The sequence below is a fragment of the Mobula hypostoma genome, chromosome 5, assembly GCF_963921235.1.
Source record: "Mobula hypostoma chromosome 5, sMobHyp1.1, whole genome shotgun sequence".
Lineage (NCBI taxonomy): Eukaryota > Metazoa > Chordata > Chondrichthyes > Myliobatiformes > Myliobatidae > Mobula > Mobula hypostoma.
Window position 1 is genome coordinate 35117124 of NC_086101.1, and position 24471 is coordinate 35141594.

Below are 24471 nucleotides of genomic sequence, written 5' to 3' on the forward strand. Positions count from 1 at the left end.
GTTAGAACATTATCCATCTCTTTATTCCTTCTACCCAAGTGCATGACCATATACTTCCCGACACTATATTCCATCTGCCACTTTGCCCATTCTCCCAATCTGCCCAGTGCTCCTGCCCTGCTTCCTAAACACTACCTGCCCCTCCATGTAGCTCTGTATTATCTGCAGACTTAGCCACAAAGGCATCAGTTGCCGCATCCAAATTCCTGACATATAACATGACGAGAAGCGGTCCCAACATCAACCCCCTGCACAACACCACTGGAAGCCAATCACAAAAGGCCCCCTTTATTCCCACTCTTTGCCTCCTGCCTGTCAGCCAATATTCTGCCTATGTTAGTATCTTTCCTGTAATATCAGGGGTTCTCATCTTGCTAAGCAGCCTCACCTGCGGCACCTTCTCAAAGGCCTTCTGAAAATCCAAGTATACAACATCCACTGACTCTCCTTTGTCTGCCTTGCTTGCTATTTCCTCAGATTTATTCCAACAGATTTGTCAAGCAAAATTTCCCCTTATCCTTAAACCTCATCCTTAATAGTGGATGCCAATATTTTCACAGGCGCACAGGTCAAGCTAACTGTTGTATAATTTCCTTTCTTCTGCCTCCCTCCCTTCTCAAAGAGTTGAGTGACATTTGTGATTTTTCAGTTTCTACTACTTCTCCAGCATCATTTTCCAGCAGTCTGATAGTTACTTCTGCCTTTTGTTTACTCTTTATATATCTGAAAAGAAAAACTTTTGGTACCCTCTTTTATATCTTTGGTTAACTTACCTTCATATTTCATCTTTTCTCCCCTAATGACTTTTTAGTTGCCTTCTGTTTGTTTTTATAAACATTCCAACCCTCTAACTTCAGACTAATTTTTGATACATTATATGCCTTCCCTTTTGCTTTTATTACTGTCTTGGACTTCCATTGTCAGCCATCTTGCATCATTCTCCATTCAGAAAAACCTATTCATCTTGGGGATGTATCTATCCTGTGCCTTCTAAACTGCTCCTGGAAACTCCAGCCATTACTATTCTGCTGTCATCCCTGCTAGTGTTCCTTTCCAGTCAACTTTAACTAAGAAAGATACTTCCCTTGGCTACAGGATCTAGAACAATAAAATTTAGACTATTTAGGACTGAGATAGAGAGAACACTTCAAGCAGAAGTTGCCAAATCTCTGGAGTTCTCCAACTTGGAGAACTGTGGAGGTCCATCCTCAACAGGGATTGAAAGATTTCCTGATATTTGAGGGAATCAAGGGACAATTGTCCATCTTGGACAATGTCTCCCATCCACTACATAATGGACTGGTTGGGCACAGGAGTACATTCAGCCAGAGACTCATTCCACCGGATGCAACACTGAGCGTCATAGGAAGTCATTCCTGCCTGTGGCCATCAAACTTTACAACTCCTCCCTTGGAGGGTCAGACACCCTGAGCCAATAGGCTAGTCCTGGACATATTTCTTGGCATAATTTACATATTACTATTTAATTATTTATGGTGCAACTGTAACGAAAACCAATTTCCCTGGGGATCAATAAAGTATGACTATGACTATGACTATAATGGAATAGGGCCGGAAGATAGGTTTGAGGGAGAAAATCTACCATTATCTTGTTGAACAAAAGAACAGATTTGATGGGCCAAATGGCCTTCCCTTGCTCTTATGTTCATTTGTGGTAATTTAGTGATAGTTAAAGATCAGACCTCATTTCATTCCCGTATTTCCTTTGTTAACTTTTCCTTTGGCGGCTTTGTTCCCAAAAAATCTGAACGACTGACCTGCGGATTGGGAGAATCTGAAAAGTGTGACGCCAATTTCCCAGGAGCACAAGTCAGATGCTGCACTGTGCGCTGTCAAAAATATACTCTTACCTACTAAACCAGCCCGTAAACCTGTTTCTGCCCGTGGTGATTTGTAATCTTCATTCTCCTCCCAGCCTGCAACTTTTTACTGCTTTGAAGAATCAAGAGAAGCTAATTTTGCAGGCCGTGAAAATAAATGCATCATAGTTTTCTTCCAGAATTATCAATAAATTATAATGTAATTCCTGATGGCTTGTACAATAATATGGTGCTCCTGTAGGACTGACAATTTTTTTTACTTCTCAGTGAGGAGCTGTGACAATCAATATGATTGGAGATCTCATTTGCATTGAGAGCTTCTATGTTAGATTTCCAACATTTTCTTTTGTGTATTTTAAGAAACCTCTACTCATTAAATGAAATTTCACCCCCTCTCCCCTTTCCCCACCTCCATCACCCTCCCCGTCCTGTATCTCCACCATGTGCTGACCCATTAACTTTTGGAAAAGGGCTCTGTTCCTGATTTGCCATGAAGTTTCAAATGTTGTGGTTTGTTCCATTAGAATACAGGTTAGCACTGGTGAGATTTATAAGTGATATTTGTGCAGATATGCTGATTTTAATATTGCCATCTTGCCTTCCAGCCTAACAATACTTCCAGTCACTTTGATATGATTGTACAGTAACGTTATGTATTAAGTGCAGCAGGTTGAATGGAATGATTGGTTTCTCAGGACATTAATCCTTGTCCTCTAGCAAAGAACCTGCTTACGCAGTAACTAAGAGAAACATTCTGTGGAACTTCTGTGATTTGGAACATCCAAAAGGACTTTACTGCCAATTAAGTATAATGTGCAATTCCTGCATTAATAACAACTAATTTACACAGAGCAAGATCCCAAGCAAAAAGTAGTAAGGTGAAAAGTAAAAGTGGCAGGCCGACAAATCCAGGGCAAGCATCGAAAAGGGCCACTTTTCAACATAGTTGTATAAGGACTAAGAGAGTTGTAAAAGCGAGCCTGAAAGCTTTGTGTGTCAATGCAAGGAGCATTCGTAACAAGGTGGATGAATTGAAAGTGCAGATTGTTATTAATGATTATGATATAGTTAGGATCACAGAGACATGGCTCCAGGGTGACCAAAGATGGGAGCTCAACATTCAGGGATATTCAATATTCAGGAGGGATAGACATGAAAGAAAAGGAGGTGGGGTGGCGTTGCTGGTTAGAGAGGAGATTAACGCAATAGAAAGGAAGGACATAAGCCGGGAAGATGTGGAATCGATATGGGTAGAGCTGCATAACACTAAGGGGCAGAAAACGCTGGTGGGAGTTGTGTACAGGCCACCTAACAGTAGTAGTGAGGTTGGGGAATGGTATTAAACAGGAAATTAGAAATGTGTGCAATAAAGGAACAGCAGTTATAATGGGTGACTTCAATCTACATGTAGATTGGGTGAACCAAATTGGTAAGGGTGCTGAGGAAGAGGATTTTTTAGAATGTATGCAGGATGGTTTTTTGAACCAACATGTCGAGGAACCAACTAGAGAGCAGGCTATTCTAGACTGGGTATTGAGCAATGAGGAAGGGTTAATTAGCAATCTTGTCGTGAGAGGCCCCTTGGGTAAGAGTGACCATAATATGGTGGAATTCTTCATTAAGATGGAGAGTGACATAGTTAATTCAGAAACAAAGGTTCTGAACTTAAAGAAGGGTAACTTTGAAGGTATGAGACGTGAATTAGCTAAGATAGACTGGCAAATGACACTTACAGGGTTGAGGGTGGATATGCAATGGCAAGCATTTAAAGATTGCATGGATGAACTACAATTGTTCATCCCAGTTTGACAAAAGGATAAATCAAGGAAGGTAGTGCACCCGTGGCTGACAAGGGAAATTAGGGATAGTATCAATTCCAAAGAAGAAGCATACAAATTAGCCATAAAAAGTGGCTCACCTGAGGACTGGGAGAAATTCAGAGTTCAGCAGAGGAGGACAAAGGACTTAATTAGGAAGGGGAAAAAAGATTATGAGAGAAAACTGGCAGGGAACATAAAAACTGACTGTAAAAGCTTTTATAGATATGTGAAAAGAAAAAGATTGGTTAAGACAAATGTGGGTCCCCTACAGACAGAAACAGGTGAATTGATTATGGGGAGCAAGGACATGGCAGACCAATTGAATAATTACTTTGGTTCTGTCTTCACTGAGGAGGACATAAATAATCTTCCGGAAATAGTAGGGGACAGAGGGTCCAGTGAGATGGAGGAACTGAGCGAAATACATGTTAGTAGGGAAGTGGTGTTAGGTAAATTGAAGGGATTAAAGGCAGATAAATCCCCAGGGCCAGATGGTCTGCATCCCAGAGTGCTTAAGGAAGTAGCCCAAGAAATAGTGGATGCATTAGTGATAATTTTTCAAAACTCTTTAGATTCTAGACTAGTTCCTGAGGATTGGAGGGTGGCTAATGTAACCCCACTTTTTAAAAAAGGAGGGAGAGAGAAACCAGGGAATTATAGACTGGTTAGCCTAACATCGGTGGTGGGGAAACTGCTAGATTCAGTTATCAAAGATGTGATAACAGCACATTTGGAAAGCGGTGAAATCATCGGACAAAGTCAGCATGGATTTGTGAAAGGAAAATCATGTCTGACGAATCTCATAGAATTTTTTGAGGATGTAACTAGTAGAGTGGATAGGGGAGAACCGATGGATGTGATATATTTGGATTTTCAAAAGGCTTTTGACAAGGTCCCACACAGGAGATTGGTGTGCAAACTTAAAGCACACGGTATTGGGGGTAAGGTATTGATGTAGATAGAGAATTGGTTGGCAGACAGGAAGCAAAGAGTGGGAATAAACGGGACCTTTTCAGAATGGCAGGCAGTGACTAGTGGGGTACCACAAGGCTCAGTGCTGGGACCCCAGTTGTTTACAATATATATTAATGACTTGGATGAGGGAATTAAATGCAGCATCTCCAAGTTTGCGGATGACACGAAGCTGGGTGGCAGTGTTAGCTGTGAGGAGGATGCTAAGAGGATGCAGGGTGACTTGGATAGGTTAGGTGAGTGGGCAAATTCATGGCAGATGCGATTTAATGTGGATAAATGTGAAGTTATCCACTTTGGTGGCAAAAACAGGAAAACAGATTATTATCTGAATGGTGGCCGATTAGGAAAAGGGGAGGTGCAATGAGACCTGGCTGTCATTATACACCAGTCATTGAAAGTGGGCATGCAGGTACAGCAGGCGGTGAAAAAGGCGAATGGTATGCTGGCACTTATAGCGAGAGGATTCGAGTACAGGAGCAGGGAGGTACTACTGCAGTTGTACAAGGCCTTGGTGAGACCACACCTGGAGTATTGTGTGCAGTTTTGGTCCCCTAATCTGAGGAACGACATCCTTGCCATAGAGGGAGTACAAAGAAGGTTCACCAGATTGGTTCCTGGGATGGCAGGACTTTCATATGATGAAAGTACTGGATGAACTAGGCTTATACTCGTTGGAATTTAGAAGATTGAGGGGGGATCTGATTGAAACGTATAAAATCCAAAAGGGATTGGACAGGCTAGATGCAGGAAGATTATTCCCGATGTTGGGGAAGTCCAGAACGAGGGGTCACAGTTTGAGGATAAAGGGGAAGCCTTTTAGGACCGAGATTAGGAAAAACTTCTTCACACAGAGAGTGGTGAACCTGTGGAATTCTCTGCCACAGGAAACAGTTGAAGCCAGTTCATTGGCTATATTTAAGAGGAAGTTAGATATGGCCCTTGTGGCTAAAGGGATCAGGGGGTATGGAGGGAAGGCTGGTGCAGAGTTCTGAGTTGGATGATCAGCCATGATCATACTGAATGGCAGTGCAGGCTCGAAGGGCCGAATGGCCTATGCCTGCACCTATTTTCTATGAATCTATGAATGTCGCACTGACCTGGTTAGGCTGAATAATGTTGGCTGATGAACAAATTAGCCCAAATGCAGAGACCAGCTACTTTGTGTGGGTCTGAAGTGGTGCCTTGGGATCTCTCCAATTCCCTGTGTACTGGGATTAGTCAGTTGTCCCTTTCCCGTCTGCAACTGGTCCAAAATACCACAGCCAGGCTCCTGACAGGTGCCCGGAAGAGGGACCATATCACTCCTATCCTTGCCTCTCTCCACTGACTGCCAGTACGGTTCAGAATTGATTTTAAGATTCTTCTGTTTGTTTATAAAGCCCTAAATGGGCTGGCTCCCCCTTATATCACAGACCTTCTAACCCCTTATTCTACTTCCAGGTCCCTCAGGTCGGCTGACTTGGGGCTCCTGACTGTCCCGTGATCTAAACTTAAGTTCAGGGGTGACTGCGCCTTTGCTGTTGTAGACCCTAGACTGTGGAACAGCATTCCCCTCCCTATCAGATTTGCCTCCTCCATCGACTCTTTTAAATCCAGGCTCAAAACTTAATTTTATTCACTAGCGTTTGAATCCTCCTGATTTTTGGCTTATGCTTAGGCCCTTGTGTTGTTTCTTTTGTGCCTATAAGCTGTTTGCCTTGTTGGTTATGTCTGTGTTTCTCGTATTTGTAATTTTAACTATTCTGCTCTGATCTGTACAGCACTTTGGTCAACGTGGGTTGTTTTTAAATGTGCTATATAAATAAATTTGACTTGACTTGACTTGACTGTGCAGCTGATGGGAATTTGGTTACTGCCTTACCCGAAGAAGCTGTGCCCCTCAGCACTAGATAATTTTTGTTCTGGTGGCAAAAGGTGAACTTTGATGAGTATCTTCACTCCATCCACCACAAAAGGCAGGATCTCCCAGTGGCTACTCGTTTCAATTGACTTCCCGTTCCCATTCTGACATGTCTGTCTGTGGCCCCCTCCACCTCCATGATGAGGCCAAGCTCAAGTTGGAGAATCAACATTTCACATTATGTCTGGGTAGCCTCCAACCTGGTGATATGAACATGAATTTCTCTAACTTTTAGTAATTTTCTGCCCCCTCCATCCTTCTCCCCTTTTCCATTCCCCATTCTGATTACCCTATCACCCATTCTCTTCTCCTCACCTGGCCATCACCATCTGGTTCTCCTCCTCCTTCCCTTTCTTCCATGGTCCACTGTCCTCTCCTATTAGATTTCTTCTTCTGCCCTTTATATCTTCCCCCAACCCCCTCCCAGCTTCCTACTTCATCCCTCCAAACCCCAGCCAGCTACTTTTAAAAATGTCTTCGTTGGTGGGAAGGGTTGCGTTCATGATGGAGCCTCTGCAACCAGGCTGTGCGGTAACCACTCAGAATGCTCTCCACTGTTCATCTGTAGAAATTTGCAAGAATGCCGACACTGTTTAGTCTCAAGCTGAACAAAGCCATGGAGAGCCGGCCTCCCTTTTGTGCACCCTTTTCTGAGTGTGGAAATCCAGTAAGGCAAAAGCCAAGATGATGAGCTGTTAGAGACAGTGTACAGACTGAGTGTACACTGTCTGTAACAGCTTGATAGCCTCACTCTCCTTTGTGCAGCCTTTCCGTTCAAGCCTGGGAACCAATGTCACCGAGCATACCAAGACAAGATAAAGATGCAAACGAAGGAATCTTTATACTTTATACTTTATTGTCGCCAAACAATTGGTACTAGAACGTACAATCATCACAGTGATATTCAATTCTGCGCTTCCCATTCCCTGGATTACAAATATTAAATATTAAAAATAGTTAAAATTAGTAAATATTAAAAATTTAAATTATAAATCATAAATAGAAAATAGAAAAATGGGAAGTAAGGTAGTGCAAAAAAACCGAGAGGCAGGTCAGGATATTTGGAGGGTACGGCCCAGATCCGGGTCAGGATCCGTTCAGCAGTCTTATCACAGTTGGAAAGAAGCTGTTCCCAAATCTGGCCGTACGAGTCTTCAAGCTCCTGAGCCTTCTCCCGGAGGGAAGAGGGACGAATCTAGGGTAACAATTACTATTGGACAGATATTTTACAAATTTTCAAATATTATTGGCTTTTAATACATAGAATTAATTGGTTATTAACACCTGAAATATGTATTATGATTGGTATTTAACAATGCAAATGACAGGATTCAGAAATGCACTAAGTTTCTGTTGGGTCAATATCTGCGTTCAATGAGTCAATTTTAGTTCGAAATGACATTTCTTTGTTTCAAACAGTTAGGTGACAGGGGCCAGGCTGTTCTCCTTGTGCACACAAAAATAAACCGCGATTGACGAATGAGTGCGAGTCGTCAAGGTCCAGTTGATCATTGACAACGGGGGTCTTTGATTATGTTGGCTGAGCAGTGCTTTCTGTGGTGTCGACTTGGTGATACTGCTCAATGAGTTCAGCAGATACAACAAGCAGCACCGCACACTGCACTCACTGAAAGTGTAGTGGGTCGATGAAGGAGCGTAAATGTTCAAAGTTTGATTTATTATCTAAGTACGCATACCATATACAAGCTTGAGATTCATCTTCTTGAGGGCAGCCACAAAACAAAGACATACGATAGGATCCATGTGGGGGACAGCTACCACTTAAAGGGGACTCAGAAGTCTTTTCGAAAGCTACGAAGGTTGTATTGATTATGGTAATACCTATCTGATTCCTCAGAAGCTGCCAAGCTCAGATACAACTGTAATCCACCTGCATGTTCTTCCTGAGAGTGAAACCCTCCCTACTCAGAGCAGCTGACAGCTTTGCACTCTAATAAGGTCTGTATTGACTGGACTATTTCCAATCAGCTGAAAATCCCAGGTTAATGTGTAAGTAAAGGTGTCATCCGAATTTCCTCACCCTTAACCTCCGATCTCCTTTACTCCTTTCTCAGCAGCTCCCTCTCTCCCTCCCTTTCCCCTCTACCAACCTTAGACCCTCCTGAGAAACCTCCCTCCTTAGCTGCCCCGATATTTTTGTGTCGCCCTGTGCTCCCGGGAGAGAGACTTGCTGCTGTAGCACATCTTCTAAATCTTGGCATTTGCATCCATGTTGTGGTAAGTTGTGCTGTTTTCAACCATTTAAGGGAACTCTTTGATCCAAATCCAGTGAAACCTTCTGAGGTGGCATTGGGCAGGCTACATCCTTGGCGAGGGTTGGAGGCCAGGTTGCCAGCTGTACGTGACTGCGAGTGACTGGGCAATAACTCACGTAGAGTAGCCAAGCTCGGAGCCATTCACCCAGGAGTTGGTGGCTGGCCAGGGAAGCTCCAATTAGGATGTGCTCTGTTAGAGAATTGCAATTAACTAAATTTGTTTTTTAAGAAGAATCTTTCCTGTAAAAAAATGGATGGCTATGTCAGAGGGAAGGTTTTATTGACCTTGGAGTTGTTTAAAAGGCTGGCACAACATTGCGGGCTGAAGGGCCTGTGCTGTGCTGTAATGTTCTATGCCCGTGTATTGGAAAGGCTTTGAACTTGTAACAAGCAGAGTGTGGGAGTAGAAATCCAACACTGTGGGTGTTGTAAGCTTGGCATGAGCTTTGAGCAAAGTCAGTTGGAGTAGTGTGCTCAGTTCTGGTCGCCTCATTGTAGGAAGGATGTGAAGGCTTTAGAGAGGGTGCAGAGAAGATTTGCCAATACTCTGCCTGAATTAGAGAGCATTTCTTACGAGGATTGGTTGAGCAAGCTAAGGCTTTTCTCTTCAGAGTGATGGATAATGAGAGGAGACTTGGTAGAAGTGTACAAGATGATAAGAGGCGTAAATAGAGCAGGCAGTGAGTGCCTTTTTCCCAGGGTGGCAATGGCTAAAGATGAAGGCATGCTTTTAAGGTGATTGGAAGATATGGGTATTCGTCGGGGGAGGTAGTCTGCACAGAGAGCCGTAAGTTCATGGAAATTACTGCCTGTGGTGGTGGTAGAGGCTGATACATTAGAGACTCTTCGATGGGCACATGGATGAGGGAACAATGAAGGGCTGTGTGGGAGGGAAGGGTTAGATTGATCGTGGAGTTGGTTAAAATGTCAGCACTACACCATGTAGTGCCCTAGACTGTTCTACGTTCTGAGTTCTAAGCCAGAGAGAGAGGTGAAAGTTTGTTTGATTTCAAGGTGTGGGAGCGATCGTCAGAGGACAGGGGAGAGCAACTGGGAGCAGATGGTGAGATTGCAATCTTCACACAGCCTTCAGGCGAGTTGGCAGATTAATTAAGCGGACTGCCGTGCAAAACCAAGTGAGCAAAGTGAGAGGCATGTGACGATGAATCTGGACAACATGGTCACGCAACAGAATGTCAGGAAGAGCGCTGGTTTCTGTTCAGGCTTGAGTCAGTCCAGGATGTCCCATGACACTTCACAGCCACAGTTATAAAATGACGCGGAAGAGAAGCAGACCCCCGTGTCTCCCCTGTTGAGCCATTCTCACCTAGCAGCGTTGGCTCTGAACCATCTCGTCAGCTCAGGAGGTTCTTGGGTGGGCAGTAGATGCTGTCATTGCCGATGGTGTCCACATCCTAAGGATGGGCACACTGCTAAAATTCGGGAGAATAACTGCAGCAGGGAAGTGTGAGACTGCAGAGTCACCGAAGGCAGGGCTGGAGGGTGAATGGGAGGCATGGATGGGATGGGCAGCGGCACGAGATTACTTAGAGGAACGGACACAGGCATAGCTGGCAGAGTTGCTCCATCGACCCAGGGTCAGTCCTGACCTCTAGCACTGTCCGTGTGGAGTTTGCATGTTCTCCCCGCGATCACGTGGATTTCCCCCAGCCACTCCAGCTTCCTTCCACACCTCTAAGACGTGCGGGGTCGGTAAGATAGTTGTCTGCTGTAAGTTATTTCCCTAGTGTATAGGTGAGGGGTAGAATATGGAGGGAACAGGCATTCATTAATTCGGTGACGCAGCATGGTAACTGCCCTTTGTCATAACGATCCCGCTCCGCCAAATTACACCCATGTGACAACGGGCCGATTAACCGGTTGGTCTTCAGGATGCGCGAGGAAACTGGAGCAGCCAGAAAGGCCCAACGTGGGCGCGGGGAGAACCTAGGGAATTCCTGCAGCCCGGCTCACTGGTGCGGTAATACCGTTGCGCTCACTGCGACACTACCGTGAGGGGAACAAAATAGGGTCATTGATGGTCAGTGTGGAGTAGATAAGTTGAAGTGCTGTGTGCATGCTACTTCCTTCTGTGACTGTACTAACAGCCTAATTACTCAGTACGTGCCTCTCATACGCGCTACGCTTTGATAAACCACAGGGAGTGCAGAGTTTTACTGTAACCCCGTCTCCCTGTCTCTCACTTCCAGCCTGGCCTGCTATTTGACCAGACTCTGTTCTCTGTTCAGGGCACCTCCTCAATTCTTAAATCATTAACACCCGAAATACATGGTGACCTCATACAGCAGATGGCTCACATCAAGAACTGCTCACCGGACCTGTTACTTAAAAAAAAAATCAAGAACATGAAAATAAAATCAATTTTGTATTCCTAAAAATAATCCAGCCAAAAAGCTTTATGTTAATTGCTGTATTCTTCCCAAGAGAAATATCAGAATGTTCGCTGTATAAATACCCTCCGGACTGGAGTGAGGCAGCAGAGTGTTGGATGCTGTTGAGATAGTGACAGCAGGCGGGAAACTGGATGATTATTCCAAAGCTTCTCCGGCCAAAGGAAAGGACGGAAGTGACCCCGGGGTATTGGTAGCAGGTGAACTGAGAGGAGCAGTCAAATCATGAAGCAGCTGTGTGGCTGATGGCCTATTGGACGTTCTTAGACTCAGAACAGAACAGGCCCTTCAGCCCATAGTACCTGTGCAGACCATGATATCAATCTGCCTGTAGTTGGACGACAGTATATCCCACTATTTTCTGCCTGTGCAGGGGCCTGTCTAAATGATTATTAAATGTTGCTGTTGAATCTGTTTCCACCACCTGCCTGGCAGTATCTTCTAGACACCCACCACTCTCAGTGTGTAAAAAAACATTCCCTTTAAACTTCACTCCTTCACTTTAAATCTATGCCCACCAGTACTTGTCGTTTCCACCCTGGGAATAGGATTCTGACTGTTTACCCTATTGACGCCTCTCATAAGTTTGGATACTTCTATCAGGTCCCCTGTTAGCTTTAGAGTCAGGGGTTCCTGACCTTTTTTATGCCGTGGACCAATACCATCAAGCAAGGAGTCCATAGACTCCAAGCTGGAAACCCCTGCCTGAGGCGGTCCAAGGAGAATAATCCATGTTTGTCCACCCTGTTCTTGTAGTTAATACTCCCCAGTCCAGGCACATTCAGCTGAACCTGTTTTGCAACCTCTCCAAAGCCTGCAGATCTTTCCTAAACTGCGGTGGCCAGAACTACACATACAACTCTAAATGTGGCCTAGCTGCAAAATGGCTTCCTGGCTTTTTATACCTAGCGTTCCAACCGATGGCGACAAGCATGCTATACACCTTCTATATCACCCTATTTCCTTGCGTGGCCACTTTCAGGGAACTATAGAATTGCACCCCAGGATCCCACTGTAGATCAATGCATGTAAAAGATTCTACAATATCTCCTCCTGTGTCAAACTTTCTCTTCTACCGAGAGTAACCTCAGACAGGTTCTACACTCTACCTAAGTGGATCTACAGGACAGAGGAGTGTAGAAGACTTATCAGGATGCTGGGGAGCTGGGGGGCGGAGGTAGGGTGGTCTAGTAAAGCATTGACTATTAGTTTCAAGTTTAATTTAAACTTATTGAAATAGTAGCTATAACAGGATCAATGAAAGATCAATCAGAGTGCAGAAGACAACAAACTGTGCAAATGCAAATATAAATAAATAGCAATTAATAACAAAAACATGAGATAAAGAGTCCTTGAAAGTGAGATCACTGGTTGTGGGAACATTTCAATGATGGGGCAAGTGAAGTTGAGTGTAGTTATCCCCTTTTATTCAAGAGCCCGATTATTGAAGGGTAGAATCTGGTGGGTGAATCCTGAGGCTCTTGTACCTTCTACCTGATGGCAGCAGTGAGAAAAGAGCATGGCCTGGATGGTGGGCATATCTGATGGTGATTGCTGCTTTCCTATGACTGTATTTCATGCTCAATGGTCGGGAGGGCTTTACATATGATGTACTGGACCAAAACCATTACTTTTTGTCGGATTTTCCATTCAAAGGCATGCCAGGCTATGAGGGAGCCAGTCAATATACTCTCCACTGCATATCTATAGAAGTTTGTGGAAGTTTTAGGTGCCATGCCCAATCTCTGCCAATTCCTGAGGAAGTAGAGGTGCTGCTGTGCTCTCTTCACATTTGCACTTATGTGCTGGGTCCAGGGCAGGGCCTCTGAAATAGTAACACCCAGGAATTTAAAGTTGCTAACGCTGTCCACCTCTGATCCTCCAACAAGGACTGGCTCATGGACTGGTTTCCCTCTCCCGAAGTCTACAATCATTTCCTTGGTCTTGCTGACATTGAGTGGGCGGAGGTTGTTATAACACCACTCAGCCAAGTTTTCAATCTCCCTCGTTTATGCTGATTCATCACTCACTTTGATTTGGCCCATGACAATGGTGTCATCAGCAGACTTGAAAATTATGTTGGAGCTGTGCTTAGTCACACAGTTATAGGTGTAAAGTGAGTAGAGCAGGGGCTAAACGCACAGCCCTGTGGTGCACCTGTGCTGATGGAGATCGTGGAGGAGATGTTGTTGCCAATCCGAACTGACTTTGGCCTACAAGTGAGCGAAAATCCAGGATCCATTTGCACAAGGAGGTATTGAGGCCAAGGCCTTGGAGTTTATTGATTAGTTTTGAGGGGATGATGCTATTGAATGCTGAGCTGTAGTCAATAAAGAGCATCCTGATGTATGCATCTTTGCTGTCCAGATTTAAACTTAAACATAAATTTAAATTAAAATAAATTATACAATACTGTGCAAAAGTCTAAGGCACTGATTATATATAGCTAGGGTGCATAGTACTGTATATTATGTCTTTCCAGTTGCCAAATAACAATTAATACCACTGAGCTCCCTTGTTTCTGTTTCCCAACCACCTTCCTACTTTAACCAATTATATATCCTTAGGCACCCTAGCTATAATTATGTGCCTAAGACTTTTGCACAGTCTTGTACATAACTTTTATGACAGAGTAAACAAAAGTAAACATAACATTGGCGAACGTTCAAGGAACGTTCTGAGGTAGACTTAGGGTTCTTCAGGTCAGTTCAAGAACCAGATGGCAGTGTGGAACCATGAGGGAGGGGACCTCAGGTTCCTGATGGCAGCATCAAGATCTTTACAGAGGGTTTGAATGGCAGACGCTTCTGCCGGTGAATGAGATAAATCTGAGAACAGTAGATATCAGGAAGTCACTAATAAACAACAGGGAATTCAGGAGAAACCTTCTTGTCAGGGGAGCATGGATACCAGGAGACTGGTCCTCTCAGGGGGGGGTGGAGTTGAAGAGCGGAGACACACTTAAGGGGAGGATGCATAAAACAAGAGGGAGAGATCGTGATGGCGGCGGCAGAGATGGGGAAAGGTGGGAGGAGGCTGGTTTGGGGCAGGAACACTGACACAGAGCAGAGGGGCCAGATGGCCTGTTCTGGTGTGATAGCTTTCAAGTAATCTCTGCCATGTGATCAGCCCTGTTCTGGAAAACTTATTAGTAATTGGTGTATTATTGTCACGTGTATCAAGATATGATGAAAAACTTTGTTTTGCATGCCATCCAGACAGATCACTGCATACATATTTACACTAATCTGGTACAAAGGGAGATCGATAACAGGAATCAGAATGTAGTTTTTCAATTATCATTGCAGAGAAAGTGCAGTGTGGGCACACAATATGCAAGGGCCACTGCAAGGTAGATTGAGAGGACAAGAGTTCCTTTTTATCGTTTAAAAGGTCCATCCAATAGTCTAATAACAATGGCATAGAGTGTGTCCTTGAGCCTGGTGGCAGAGGGGAGAAGACAGAATGTCTGGGGTGGGAGGGGTTGTTCTCAAGGCAGTGAGAAGGGCAGATAGAATAAGTGGAAGGCAGGCTGGTTTTCACGATGTGCTGAGCTGTGACTACAGCTCTCTGCAATTTCTTGCAGCCATGGCCAGAGCAGTATCCATACCAAACAATGTAGCAGGCAGCCGTCGGACCCAGGGGACCGTGGGTTTGCGCCTCCAGTGGACTGTGACCTCTCCAGGTTGCAAGCCCGAGCGGGAAGATTTGAAGAACTAGCTGTTGCCCGTGCAGCAGGTTTCCCCTCTCCACTTCACTGATGTAGTCCGAGGGGAGGGCAAGCACTAATACAGCTTGGCACCCGTGTCATCGCAGAGGCTGCCAGAGTGAAGTTGCAAACAACAACAAACTGCCTTAGGGACTCCAGCTCCGGATCTCTTCCTCGGAGTTTACTTCCAAAGCCTTTCCCATGGATCGGTCTGGCCACAAAGCAGCAGAGGTTTAAAATCAGACTTTCCCTTCTCCAAGGTGGGCTGCCGTCCAAGGCTGATGGGCTCCACCTGCCTGAAGCAACTGGTTTTGAGGTGCCAGTGGTCTGTCTTTGCCCCTTCTCTTGTCAGTAGAAACGGTTCCGCCGGGCCTAGTAGCTAAGCCACACGTGAAGGCCAAGAGTTGGATTCAGTTGTCAGAGGCTGTTAGAGTCGCACACCATTTGGAGCACTTTATATTTGACAACCAGACAATGATGCATCTGGAAAGGATGGTTTCTATTGTGCACCTATAAGAGCTAGCGAGGGTCACAGGGACATGTCGAATTTCCTTAGACTTCAGAGGACAGAGGCCTTGATGGGCTTTCTTGGTCATAGTGTCAATATTGGTGGATCACGATTGGTCATATTTGAACCTAGGAACTTGAAGCTCTGTGACAAATTAAAAACACAAATCCACAAAGCAGAAACAACTTGATCCTGAATCCTATCCACTTCATGCATTCAGTGGCATGGTGTGAATTTGATAAATAGGGAACGCATTTAAGGTCTGATTGGTTATTGATCAGCGCAGTGCATGGTCCTACTGACAATGGTCACGGGAGCAGCCATGCACAGTCACTTCTGATAAGTCTCCTGAACATATCTGCTGATACCTGGATAACTATAGAACTATGGCTGCTGTTGCTGCTGTCATAAACCAGAAAGCATCATTTAATCTAGCTGGGGTGAAAACGTTTCTGTTTAGTTAGTAGATTGTACATAGGCCTGACCAAGGGACGTCCATTGACTTGTATTCAAGTTGTAAGTAAATGGATAGTTTGCGGTTCCACCTGTTCAAGACAATTCAACCTCCCCTTCCATTTGAAGTCTGTTCCACTGAAGTTAAAAGAACATGCCGATGAATAGGTGTGAAATGTAGCAGAACTCTTTTGCTCATATACAAGATGATTTTCACTCCAATGCTATTAAAATGAACACTTGTATGGTGGCCCAGTTCACTTACTGTCACCTTAAAAATAGGCTCCTCTCAGACAGGTAATTAATACTTTTGCAATGTTGATTTAAGCTGAAGCCTTCCTGATGCGAGGACAGATTGCTCGACATTCCAACTAAGCTAAGAAAGAGGAGACGAGTGTGAGAGTGCTGGTCTGGGTTTATGGGTTCTCAAGCCCAACGAACAAGTTGTCCACATTGCTTGTTTAAAGGATAGCATTGCTCTGTCGGGCTGGAGCATAGAAGTCGTAAGTAATGGAGTTTCAACCCTCCACCTTTGCTTGTGCCCTAGCAGCAACATCAGTCCAACTGTAGCATCAGAACACCAAGGTCCATCATTTAGAGTTCATAGACACATAAGGTTATAGAGTCATAGAGCACTACAGCACAGTAACAGCCCCTTGGGCTTATCTAGTCCATGTTGAACTCTTATTCTGCCAAGTTGCATCAGCCTGCACCAGGAGTATAATCTACATACTCCTCCCCTCAATGTAGCACAGAAACTAGCCCTTGGCCTATTTGCTCCATGATAACCAAGAAGCCCCATCCAAGCCAATCTCATTGGCCAGAATTTGGCTCATAACCTTCGAAACCTTTCCAAAATATTTACCTCTCCAATTGTCTGTTAAAAGTTGTTTTTGCATTCATCTCCACTACTTTCTCTGTATAAAATTTTAAAAAAACATTTCTTCTCAGCTTCCTCATAAATCTTTTCCCTCTCACCTTAAACATATCCCCTCCAGTTCTTGATTTTTCAACCCTGGGAAAAAGATTGAGTGCACCAAAATTAAATAATTTTAACTTCACTCTATGCAACATTTTGGTGAATTCTTCCAACAATTTCTTTTGTAAATTAGGGGCTGAAACCAAATGTATAAATTCCTGCGTTCGTTCTAATCAAAGTCTAGCACTTATTCCCATCGACACCAGATTCCTTTCCTCCACACTCAGCAGAACAAAAAATTGCATTTCTTTGGCCAAGTATAATTTTGATGACTGTTGGAGGACTGTCTGCTTCACAGGAAGAAATGAGCAGGGAGAATGGGTCTCTTTCAAGGTGTAATGGATATCCAAGACAAGGACCTCAACTTTTTATAACTTATGTAAACGGTGGTTAAATTTGCTGGTGGCAACAAGGAGGGTTCAGTTTAGATTAATTCTGCCAAGTAGAGGGTGATAGGAGAAAATAAAAGCAGGATGAGGCCATTTGGCCCTTTGACCCTGCTCTCCCATTTATATCATTGCTTATCCTCTGTCTCTGTATCATATCATATCCCCACTACTCCCTGTACCCTTGATGCCTTTTCTGTCCAGAAATCTTTCAAACCCTGCAATTATTCAGCAACTTGGTCTCCACTGCTTTCTGTAGCAGAGAATTCCACCTTCTTCTGAAGGAAAAGGTTTCTCTTCCTCATCTCTCTCCATATACTGAGACTGTGACCCACTCATTCTAGACACCCCTAGACAGGAAAAACACCCTCCCCGTCAGAAAACTGCATTTAAAAATAAAGGGAAAAAAGTAGCACATTATCTCCACGGTGGAGATTGCAGAGGGATCTGAGGGCTCCCAGTGCATGATTCACAAAAGGCTGGTGTGCAGGAGCAGTAGTTAATTAGGAAAGGTAACAGAATGTTGTCATTTATTGCAAAGGGAATCAAATATAAAAGTAGGAAGTGCTGTGCTTCAGATATATAGGGCATTGGTGAGAGCACACCTGGAGAACTGTGTACAGTGTAGATCTCTCTATTTAAAGAAAGCTATCACTGTGTTGGAAATCGCTAAGTGAAGGTTCACTGGACTGATACCTGGAGTGGATAAAGACAAGGTTGGACAGGTGAGACCTGCATATGGAGCTTAGGAAAGTGCGGTGGATATAATGTACAAGATGGACAAGAGAGCAATGTACAGGATGTTGAGGGACATTCAAACTATCCAATGTTTCTTAAGGCGATGTGTTCTCACTGTATCCAGGGATCCATGACTAATGCCTTGTGTTGGTACATGGATGCTTATGGCTGCTCTCCACAACAACACTGACTCACGTTATTGCAAAGTTCCACTGATTTCACCTTCACATTCGGCACTGCAGCAAGCAACGTTTTTTCCTTCTTTTCAGCTGTCAAAAATCACAGACTTTAACAACTCTGGGATGCTCTTGCCCCTCCTGAGCTTCCTCTACTTCTCTTCCTTTGACCCCGTATCCTGCCACGTTTCACTCCTTGCCCACCCTTCTAACCACCCCCTCTTTGAGCCCAGGAGAAAACTCACCTTCTTCCTCCATGTCCCCACCTTAATGGATTCTGAGCTCGATCCAATGTTCAGCCCTGCTTCTGCCAGACTAGTGGAGCAAGTCAACTGCTGCTTCTGCGGGAAGGACTGTTTGGGTCTGGCAGGTGGTGGGAAGAGAAGAGGTGAAAGGTCACCTTGAGGCAATATGGCAAAGTGCTGTCACATGCCAGTACTGAAGGGAGATTTTTTTTCCGCATAGACAGTTCAAAGTTCAAAGTAAAATTATTATCAAAGTACATATATGTCACCATATACTACCTAGATATTCATTTTCTTGCCGGCATTTACAGGAAAATAAATACAAGAATTTATGTAAAATTATAAATAACCAATGTGCAGAAGATAAATTGTACAAATAATTTAAAAAGTAAATAAATAATACTGAGAACTTGAGTTGTTGAAAGTCCTTGAAAGTGAGTCCATAGGTTTTGGAGTCAGTTCAGTGTTGAGGTGAGTGAAGTTTTTCAGTCATCGGGGTAGTGGTTAATGGAACAAGCTGCCCCAGGGAGTGGTAGAAGTGGATATAATTATGATGTTTAAAAGTCACTTGGACAGGTACAGGGATAGGAAAGGATTAGAGGGGTTTGGGCCAATGGGATAAGGCAAGTTGTGTAGTTTGGTTGGGCTGAAAAGCCTGTTTCAGCATTGTCTAACTATGACTCTGTGTCAAAGATGAAGTGAAATTATACCCCACCTGGTTGGGACTTTCTTCCTGAACTGTATTCTCCAGTTTAGAAGAATGTGAGGAGACTTTGTTGAAACCTACCAAACTGTTATGGGGCATATCAGGTTGGATGCAGGATGGGTAATCGCCCTGATCAAGGAGCCTAGACCCAGGGTCACAGCCTCATCCAAAGGCTGATGTCCCTGACCTGCTGAGTTCCTTCAGCATTTTGTATGACTCCTCCATTTCCCAAACATCTGTGCCCACCCCAACTTCCTGCCACCTTATCAGGGATTGAGTTCCTTTTGTCCCAAAGAGCCTCCGTATCCAACGCATCATTCACCACAACTTCTGGCATCTTCACTGGGATCCCACCACCAGACACATCTTTACCACTATCTGCTTTCCGCAGGGATTGCTTCCTTCATGATTCCCTTGCCCATTTGCACCTCCCCATTAATCTCCCTCCTAATACATATCCCTGCAAGTGATGGAAATGTTATGCCTTCCCATTCACCTCCTCCCTTACCTCCATTCAGGGCCTCAAACACTCCTTCCAGGTGAGGCAACATTTCATCTTCGAATCTGTTGGGCTCGTCTATTGTATCCGCAGCTCCAGAAGCAAACTCCTCTGCATCGGTGAGATCGGACATAAACTGGAGGACTGCTTTGCTGATCACCTCTGCTCCATCTACCAAAAGCAGAATTTCCCAGTGGCCAACCATTATAATTCCTATCCCCATTCCCGTTTCGACATGTTGGTCCATAGCCTCCTCCTTTGCCATGATGAGGCCGCTGACACCTAGCTTCCAATCTGATGGCATGAACATAGATTTCTCCTTCCAGGATATTTTTTTCTGTCATTCTTCCCTCTTCTTTTCTTCCCTACTCTGGCTATTTCTACTTCTCCTCACCTGCCTATCACCCCGTCCTCCCCCAGTGCCCTTCCTTCTTCCCTTTCTCCCATGGGCCATCCTCCTCTCCTATTGCATTCCTTCATCTCCAGTTCTTTTCCCTTCCCCACCTACCTGGCTTCACCTATTATCTTCTCCTTCCTTTTGAGTCCTGAAGAAGGGTTTCGGTCTGAAGCGTTGGCTGTTTATTCATTTTCATAGATCCCTCCAGCATTTTGTGTGTGTTGTTCAGATGAAGGGGTTAGTCATTTTAAGCTTGGAGGAGGAAAGGTACCTTCATGCAGAGGGATTGAAATTAAGAACAGAGAGGTTATGATGCAACTGTACAGAGTACTGGTGAGGCTGCACTTGGAGAACTGTGTGAAGTTCTGATCTCCTTACTTGAGGAAAGATATCCTGGCTTTCGAGGCGGCGCAGAGGAGGTTCACCAGGTTGATTCCAGAGATGAAGGTGTTAGCTTACGAGGGGAAAATAAGTTGCTGTGACAATACTCACAGGAATTTAAAAAAATGAGAGGAGATTTTATAGAAACATGTAAAATTATGAAAGGGATAGATAAGATAGAAACAAGAAAGTTGTTTCCACTGTTGATCAAAACTAAAACTGGGTAACATAGTCAAAGATTTGTCGGAGTGGATTTAGGACAGAGGTGAAGAGAAACTGCTTTTCCCAGGGAGTAGTGAATCTGTGGAATTCTCTGCCCAATGAAGCAGCAGAGACTACCTCATTAAATGTATTTAAGACGTGGTTAGATAGATTCTTGTATAGCAGGGAAATTAAGTGTTTTGGGGAAAAGGCAGGTAGGTGGAGCAGGCTGGAAGGGTCCATGGCCATATCAGCCATGAATGGTGGAGTGGGCTGGAAGGATCAGATGGTCTACTCCTGCTCCTAGTTCTTATGTTCTCATGTGATGATTCATTGGAATTCTCTAGCCCAGTTGGCTGTGGACATTGTGTCATTGAGTTCATTCATTGCCAAAAATGCTAGATTTCTGGGGATTACAGGAATCTGGAAAGTACGCAGGAAAACAGTGCTGAGGGAGAAGGTCAGCCTAGCCTTGATGACTGGTGGGGCAGGTCCCAAAGGCAGAGAGGTCTATACTTGCTCCCAGAGTTCCTCAAAGGTTCAGGAAGAAAAGAAGTTGAGTGTTTTTAAGGCAGGTTCTTTGGAAATGAGGATGAAATGTCACTGGTGCAGCTGGAATCATGAAGTGGTGGGGGCTTATAAGGCTGAGGCTTTAGATGGCATTGGTCAGACCACAGACCACACATTGTGAACTGTTTTGGCCCTTTATCTAAAAAAAATCAGCTGGCACTGGAGAGGGTCCAGAGGAGGTTCACCTAAATGATTCCAGGAATCAAAGGATAAGAGTGTTTGATGGCTGTGGGTCTGTACTCTCTGAAGTTAAGTAGAACAGTGGGGGGGGGTCTCATTGTAACCTATTCAACGTTGAAAGGCCTAGATAGAGTGGATGTGGAGATAGTGGGGGATTCGAAGACCAGAGGGCACAGGCCTCAGAGTACAAGGACATCCTTTTAGAACAAAGATGAGGAAAGATTTCTTTAGCCAGAGGGTACTGAATCTGTGGAATATATTGGCACAATCTGGAGGCAATGTAATTGGGTATGTTTGAAACAGAGATAGATAGATTCTTGATTGGTTAGGGCATCAAAAGCTACGGGGAGAAAGCAGGAAAGTGCTGAGGGGGATAATAAATCAGTCATGATGGAATGGTGGAGCAGACTCAATGGGCCAGGCGGCCTACTTCTGCTCCCATGTCTCATGGTTTGCTGGTCTTATGGGCTGCAGCCAGACTGGGTGCCAGGGTTGCCACGTGGGCTGAAAGACCTGCTCCTGCTCTTAGTTCGAACAGTTGCATGACTCCTTGTGAAGACAGTTATTCACATTTACGGCTGACTCCTGCACTCCTCAGATCCCAGGCTGATTTTAATGCCACGGGCATAAGCCATTCATCAACACTGCTGCTGTGATCTCCCCTGGCTCCTTGTATTTCACATCCTTCACTGACTTAGCTCGGGGAGCCATAAAGCCTGGATCAGGGTTTCCCTATTCTATACCGTGTGCTTGGATAGGTACAAAACTTCATGGAGTTGACTGCGGTTTCCTTGCCTGCTCACACTTGCTCTGCTGTGTGCACGGTTGGTTCAAGCACTGCAGTTATTTTAAGAATTGGTGCACTGCAGCTGGCTTCCAACTGTATGTTACAATGGCTGGTTTTCTCTTTGAATCTTGTTTAAGCAGTGTTCTGTTTCTCAGGCCACTGATTTAAAACCACGATAGCTTTTAAGTTTTCTAGGATTGTGTCCTCATTGGCGCCATCCCTGCTCTCGGGTGCTCCGTGTTTATCTTGGCTTGTCTTGACCCAGAGCAATCTCTCCCACTCCCGGCTCGTTGTGCTTTTGCTTGAGGGGAAATGTTTCTTTGAGCAAGTCCTGGGTCAGCAATGTTCTCACTTCTAGTGCTTCTGCGATTTCAAGTGGAAGATAAATTGTTTGCGGCACTTGACTAAGCAGGCCTGATCATTACATACCTGGCGTCCAGCCCAGTTTGATTAGCCCTATGATACATTTTTAAATCAAATTAAAGGATTTTTTGATGCGTGCCAATTTTTTTTAAATGGATCTCCTTGTATGTTTGAAATTGGCCATTCCAATCTTCCAGCTCATCTTTTCCTGATATTTGTATTCAGTTTCAAAACCATTGCCTCCAAAATTAACCACCAGGGTACAGTGTGTGTGTGTAACAAAGTTCAAAGCTCAAAGCAAATTTATTATCAACACATATGTCACCAGATGCAACCCTGACAATCATACTCAACAAATCTATAGAACATAACATAGAATAGTACAGCACAGTACAGGTTCTTCGGCCCACATTGTTGTGCCGACCCTCAAACTCTGCCTCCCATATTGCTCCCCAACCTTAAATTCCTCCATATACCTGTAGAATAAAAACTATAACAGAATTAATGAATGACACCCTACTAAGGCAGTCAGACCGAGTGCAGATGACAACAAACTGTGCACATACAAATAAAGAAACAATAATAATAAATAAGCAATAAATATCAAGACCACGAGATGAAGAATCCTTGAAAGAGAGTCCATTGGTTGCGGGAACATTCCAATAATGAGGCAAGTGAAGTTGAATGAAGTTATCCGTTTTAGTTTAAGAGTCTGATGGCTGAGGGGTGGAAACTGTTCCTGAACCCAGTGGTGAGAGTCCCAAGGCTCTTGTACCTTCTTCCTGATGGTAGCAGTGTGAGCAGCTCATGTCCTAGGTGGTGGGGGTCCCTGATGATGGATGCTACTTTCCTGCAACAGTATTTTGTGTAGATGTGCTCAATGATGGGGAGAGCTTTACCCATGATGGACTGGGTCCTATCCATTACTTTTTATAGGTTTTTCCATTTAAGGGCATTGGTGTTTCCATACCACGCTGCTTTGCAGCCAGTCAATATACTCTAGAATACACATCTATCGAATTTTGCCGAAGTTTTAGATGTCATGCTGAATCTCCACAAACTCCTAAGGAAGCAGAGGTGCTGCTGTGCTTTCTTCATAATTGCATATATGTTCCGGGACCAGGAAAGATCCTCCGTAATAACACCTAGGAATTTAAAGTTGCCAATCCTCTCCACCTTCGATCCTCCCATGAGAAATGGCTCATTGTTGATGGCGGACCCAAGTGCAAGACACAGACACTGAAGTACAACAAACAGGACTTGACTAGAGTAGGGACATGACAGGATACACACAAGGAGCAGGGACAAGAACAGATTTGGGCCAGGACATAGACTAGACACAGGGAACCCAGAAAAGGAACTATGAACTTGGGCTTGGACTCCAAGCCAGAGACTGGACAAGGACCAGGACCTGGGTCTTGCCTCGGGCTTGGACCCCAGAACTAGGCAAGGATATGACATGGCTACCAGACAGGATGTGGCTGGGGTCTTGGCTCTTGAACTTGGAGCTCAGAGACAGACTGGGAACTATACATCAACACAGAGCCAGGTCTTACCCATCAAAAAGCCAGGACTCATCTTTAACACAACACTAACACGAGACAGGACAGTATATAGACATAGAGCCAGGACTTACCCTAAGACAAGCCAGGACTCAACTTTATCTCCACACTAAAGTGGCAAGGACAACACGAGGCAGATTCCCCCCACAGGGCTACAGCAGAATAGCCTGACTTACCCCACAGAGGCAAAGACAAGAAGAGACAAACACCAAAGAACAATAGACAGTCCCATCTCTGCTCCAGGGAAGCTCCAACTCTCAGTTCAGCCAGCAACCTCAGCTGGCTACAGAAACAGCCAGATCCCTACCTAGCTCAGAGTGGCTGGCAGCCATTCAGCTGGCCCAGGAAACAGCCAAATCCATACCACAAAGACAGCTCCGACTACTGACAGCAAGGCTCCATGAAGCA

At 44.6% G+C, this 24471-nt stretch overlaps 1 protein-coding gene across 2 annotated transcripts in view; it reads left to right on the forward strand.

Annotated features, from left to right (window-relative positions):
• fgf14 (fibroblast growth factor 14) overlaps positions 1-24471 on the forward strand; it is a 541877-nt gene that overhangs the window by 101202 nt on the left and 416204 nt on the right. The gene's annotated exons all lie outside the window — the stretch shown is intronic.